Source organism: Hibiscus syriacus, unplaced genomic scaffold, assembly GCF_006381635.1.
Source record: "Hibiscus syriacus cultivar Baekdansim isolate YM2019G1 unplaced genomic scaffold, ASM638163v2 tig00110299_pilon, whole genome shotgun sequence".
NCBI lineage: Eukaryota > Viridiplantae > Streptophyta > Magnoliopsida > Malvales > Malvaceae > Hibiscus > Hibiscus syriacus.
Window position 1 is genome coordinate 1,886,246 of NW_024062668.1, and position 6,468 is coordinate 1,892,713.

A 6,468-nucleotide genomic window follows, 5' to 3' on the forward strand; every position below is an offset into this window, starting at 1 on the left:
ACTATGAGTTTCTCTTTATCTCAATCTCTTTAGATTATTTATTTAATTATTTTCTTTTATTTAATTCTTATATTTTATTTTAAAAACAACTTTTAAAAATCTTTTTATCTTTGTTACTATTATTTATTATTTTATTATATTTCCCTTTTTTATTTTATTTTGTTTTATCTTTATTTTTTCACTTTTTAAATTTTATTTTATTTTTATTTTCTCTTTTAACATTTTTTTTATTTTTTATTATTTTCTTTTCTGAAATTTAATGTTTTCTTCATTTATGTTATATAACATTTTTTAAAATTTAATATTTACTTCTTTGATTTATTTTTTTAATTTAATTTTTATTTGATATTTCTTTTATTTTATAATCTAACGTTTTCAACTTTTTAGAAGTAATTTCAATCGATCAAAGGTAATTAATTCGAATCGAATCTTTAAATTTTAATTTTAATTTTAATTTTCGCAATTAAGACAACCGACAAATTAAAATGGTACCGAAAGGGCAGTTCAAGGGTGCTAATCCTTCATTAACTGTAACCGACTCCCGAATCCGATATATTTCTGGTAAAACGCAGATCAGGTAAGATGGTGTCCAATTAACCTAAATATTTTTAAATGATCAATGGCGATTCTAACGTGTTTTATTTAAGTTGAAGCCCAATTCCGGGCCCACCCGAAAGACGGCCGCGACACTTTCAAATCAAACAAATACGAGATTATACTCTAAAGGAAATTGTTATAGCAAAGCAAAGGGATTAAATTTCAGTGTCCAAAGAGTATAAGGACTGAAGGTGAATTAGACATTTTTAGTTTGAAAAGCTACCAAACAAGTAAAACCTTCGTGGCCCTCAGATTGTATGGAGTTGTCCAACTAAACAACACTCAAACTCCTAACTGCTTTAATAAACTCTTTTGTTTTTTTTTTCATTCTTTTACTGAGATCTTGTTGCTGGGAGGTTCTTCTGCAGGTATAATATAATCAATTTTTTAATATTGATTTTTTATGTGAATAATTGTTCTTTGGTTTTGGGTAGTGATTAGATATCTGTTAAGATTTAGATCCCATTAGAGAGGTACTGAATTCTTCATCATAAAGTCAACTTCATCGTAACATTGAAGGGAAGTTAACTGGGAAAGTTTTATTTCATGAATTGTTGGCATATTTAACTCTAGCTTGTTGATCAAGTGCTAATCATGTAATTTGATTGGGCAAGTCAAGCTTATCAATGATTTCAGATTGCTTGTTGATAATTCTAGTGATGAATTCATAGTTACTTGTTTTGCTTAGTAGTGTTGTTCTAGATTAATGATCAATACTTTATTAAATGGGATAAATACACATCTACTATATCTATAGATGATTATGGTAGATGTTAGTAGAACAAATTACTGAAATTTGTTTTTCCACTATGTTCTGCTTTATATGTAAATGTGAAGGCTTGACTGGATTCTTATTTCAAGCTATGTCCAAGGCAAATTAATGAGTTTGTTGCTCTCTGTACTTCAAGTTGTTGAAAATTATTCAGTTAATGTTTTTCCTTTAGAGTGAAGTTATTGGTGTGTGCGAATTTGGTGAAGATTTGTTATAGAATATGTCTGATAATTTTTTATATTTTCCCAAGTCTTTTATACATTAATTCTTTATTAAGTTTCGAATGCATTGTTTGGTTTCTGTCCACTTAAAAGACCCTGTGATGGTTACGAGAGAATTAAGGAATAGAACGAAGAGATAATAGGAAATAGAAGCAGAAGAAAGATGAAGAAATTCCGTTTTCATTCAAAATATGCCTATCTTTTCATTTACAAGTACCCGTTTTATTTACATACACAGTACTAGGGAATCTATCTAAGCTAGCTGGTTGTCCTTGCATAACTAATTCTGTTGTCATCACAGAAATTGGGCTTCTGGATGGGCTAGCCACTCTTCACCCAGATCTGTTGGACTACCCACCTGTATCTGTTGGGCTGATGTTTTAATTCTTCCCATGCTCCTCATGTGCCCACTCATCAGGTAAATCATCCCCAATGCAGTCTCAATCCCTAACCCTTGTCTTCTTTTTTTCCCCAATTCATCTTTGATCTCTCACCCTTCATCTTCTACCTCTCGTCCTCCTTCTCCCACTGTGACAATACCCGCCCCATGAGACTATCCTTTTCCCCAAAGATCAAAAGATGGAAACTGTCCTCGAAGCACAAAGTAGTCTTCCCATGTATAGTTCTTCTCATCCAGGTTAGTCCATCGAACCAACAACTGAGTTATTGGTTTATTTTGTCGATTAACTATTCGTCTGCCCAATATCTTACACGGTTCTACCTTGAACTGACCATCTTCATCAACCACAGGAGGATCTGTTAAAGATGTTGATGCTTCCCCAACATGTTTCTTCCATAGACTGACATGAAAAACTGGGTGCAGACGCAAGGTTTCTGGTAAGTCCAATCTGTATACCACCTCTCCAATTCTTTCTATAATCTTGTAAGGACCATAAAATCTCGCTGCTAATTTCAAATTATTTTCTCAGGGCAAGGGAAGTTTGTATGTACGGCTACAATTTTAGGTAAACTTCATCCCCCACTTAAAACACTCTTTCTGATATTTTATTATATGCTTTATGCTTCATACAATTGCTGGCATGTTCCAATTGTAACTTAACCAATTGTCTAATTTCTTCTCTGCTACGCATTAATTCCACTATAGCCTATACTTGAGTCTCTGTATGCCATACCATTATAGGAGGCTTGTAGCCATATAGGGCTTGAAAGGGTATTAGTTTTAGGGCAGTATGGTAGGTGGTATGATACCACCACTCAGCATGAGACAACCATTTATCCCACTGTTTTGGTTAAAAAAATAGAGACCCCTTAGATACTGTTCTAAACACTGGTTTACTCTTTCTGTCTGTCTATTGGTTTCATGAAGTAAGCAGTGCTAAATAGGGTCTTAGTCCCCAATTGCTTCATTAGTTTTCTCCAAAAGAGGCTAGTGAAAGTCTTGTCTCCGTCTGAAATGACCATTTTAGGTTGGCCATGAAACTTATAGATATGATCCAGGTATAGTTTAGCTACATCTGCTGCAAAGTAAGGGTGTGACAGTGCTAAAAATGGCTATATTTTGTAAACTTGTCAACCACCACTAGAATATAATTTTTCCTCAATGATGTGGGTAAACCATCTATAAAGTCCATAGTAATTACCTCCCAAGCTTGTCGAGGAATAGGTAGTGACTGTAGCAGTCCTGGTTTAGAAACATGTTTCACCTTAGTTTGTTGACACACTGCACAAGCTCTTACATAAGTTGCCACCATAGCTTTAAGCCTAGGCCAATAGAAATAAGACCTAATCCATTGATAGATAGTTTGGCTTCCAGAATGACCTCCATGAGGTGAATCATGTAGTATCTGAAGAATCTTTAGTCTAACAGACCCAACAGTCCCAATATAGACTCTATCCTTAAATCTAAGGATACCCTTGAATATCTCCACTTAGGATCAATAGTTAATTTGGAAATCCATTCAGTAGTCATTAGATCCTCTTTATAACCGTCTTCCACATCCTGAACCCAGCTAGGAATGATTAGGGTTGTGCCCATAGCAAAACACTGACCTTGATCTTCCCATTGTCTAGATAAGAAATCTGCTACCACATTCTATTATCATTTTCTATATTGAACAGTGTAGTCCAAACCCGATAGCTTAGTCAATCCTTTCCTCTAAATTACAGTACTTAATTTCTGCTCCAATAAGTACTTCAAAGGTTCATGGTTTATTTTGATTACAAAAGGATTACCCTCTAAGTAATGTCTCCACTTAGAAACTGCTAATAGAATAGCAAGATACTCTCTTTCATAAATAGAGAGGTCAGTATGTCTAGGACTAAGAGCGTTACTAAGATATGCAATAGGTCACACCATCTTGAGATAATACAACACTTATGCCTCCTGAATTGGCATCTGTTTCCAAGTAAAAATTCTTGCTAAAATCTAGTAGAGCTAAAATAGGGGCAACACACATAACTCTTTTAAGATCTTCAAAGGTAGTCAAGGTTGCACTATCCCACTTAAAATTGTATTTTTTTAAGCATATGTGTCAATGGTCTGCTGATAGTACCATAGTCTTTAATAAATCTTCTATAGTAACCTGTTAAACCCATAATTCCACGCAAGGATTTCAAGGACTTAGGAAGAGGCCAATTCTTCATTGCTTCCACCTTACTAGGATCAGTAGCTACTCCTGCAGCTGAAATAATATGTCCCAAGTATTCTACTTGGGTCTATCCATAAAAACATTTGGAGAACTTTGCAAATAACTGGTTAGCTTGTAACATATCCAAAACCCTTTGTAAATGAGTAATATGGTCTGTCATAGAACTGTTGTAGACTAAGATGTCATCAAAAAACACCAAAACAAACTTTTACGTAATGGACTAAATAATTAATTCATTAATGCCTGAAATGTAGCAGGGGCATTAGTAAGACCAAAAGATATTACCTTAAATTCGTAGTGGCCTTGATAAGTTTTGAATGCAGTTTTGTGAATGTTTGCATTCTTAATTCTGATTTGCCAATATCCTAATGTGAGGTCAATCTTTGAAAAATAGACAGCACCATGTAATTCATCCAATAAATCCTCCACAACAGGAATAGGAAATTTATCCTTAACAATCATACTGTTTAGTTGTCTGTAATTCACACAGAACCTCCAAGTACCATCCTTCTTTTTAATTAGGAGACATGGAGAAGCAAATAGACTCTTGCTAGGTTGAATAATAGAGGAGGATAACATGGTAGCAATTTGTCTTTCTACCTCAGCTTTTTGGTTATGTGGAAATCTGTAGGACCTTAGATTCACAGGAACTGATTCAGGCTTAAGAGGAATAGCATTATCATAGTTTCTTATTGGTGGGAGGCCTGTTGGTTAAACAAAAATAGATTTGTATCTCTCTAGGAGAGGTTGAATAGTTGTAGGAATAGGTTTGGAACTCTCTGTCATAGATAGCAGTACTACATGCCTCAAAATAGCATAGTCTAAAGTTGTCATTTTCAGTAGTGTAGCCCCTGAAATTTGTTGCAAAAAATTTGAGGGATGCTGGCCATTTATAACAATTTGTTCATCTTGGTGTACAAAACTTAGAGTCATTTTGTTGAATTTCATCAAGATTGGATTGAATAATTTCATCTATTCAACACCTAACACCATATCACTTCCATCCAATTTTAGAAGTCTAAAATCATGAATAAAATAATGTCCTTGCATATGCCATTCTACCTTATTACATCTTGCTGAACTGTAGAGTTGTTGTCCATTAGCCATTGTAATAGCGAAAGGATAAGGTGTATTCACTTGAATACCAGCATCAGCCCACTATGGTGTTAAAAAACTGTGGGTACTACCATTGTCAATTAAAATGTTCAATGGTATGCCTTGAATAGTGCCCTGAATTCTCAATATATTATGGCCAATATTCCCAGTGATAACATTCATAGATATTTCTAGGCTCTCCTCCTCTTCTAGAATTTGCTTCTCTGAATCAGTAGGTAAAGTTTCTGAAGGAATAACAATCTCATCCTCAATCATCATGTTTAATTGTTTTGTTTTGCACTAGTGACCTGGGATAAATTTTTCACCACACTTAAAGCATAGGTTATTCTGCCTTCTGTATTCTATTAGGTTCTACTTTGGTGGTATAATGTTTGAATTCTTTTTTGGTAATGGTAATTGATTTGGCTTATAAATAGGTAGAGGATTTGGGTAGGGTAGGTTTCTAAAAGATGGTCTCTATCTTTTACTCTCAAATTCAACAGATAACTCATACAATTTAGCTTGCCTGCATGCCTCAGACACTGTCTTAGGGTCTAGAGCCTTGACTCTGTGTTTAATATCGTCTCTTAACCCACTAATAAATAAAGAAACAAATAATTATTCACATAAAGTAGGATTTTGTAAGAGCATGTGAGGCTGTAGTTCTTCAAATCTATCCTGATACTCCTCAACAGACCCTTTTTGTACTAATTTTATAAACTCCTCCACTATATCAGCAAAGGCTCTATCACAGAACCTATGACAAAGGTCTGCCTCAAACTCATGCCAGGTCATATAATGTTTTTGCATAATATAACCATCAAACTAAATTTCTGCTTTACCCGTTAAATACATTGTAGCCACCTCTACTCTTTTCTCATCAGCAATACTATAAAGAGAAAAATACTTAAGGCATTTTTGTATCCAACCTCGTGGATTAATTCCTTCAAAAAAAGGTAGCTCAATTTTAGGTCTATGCCACATAGTTCCTTAAGTATTAAAAGACCCCTTGTCCTTCTTTTATCTACCTCTAAGCCCACTGTAATGTTTTTAACAGCACTATTCTCACCCACTTGATTATCATTTTTAAAACTAGTCATATGAGCAGGTAATTCATCTGTTTTAGACTTGAGGATCTCAGGTTCATCAGGTTTATAAGTAAACTTATACTTGT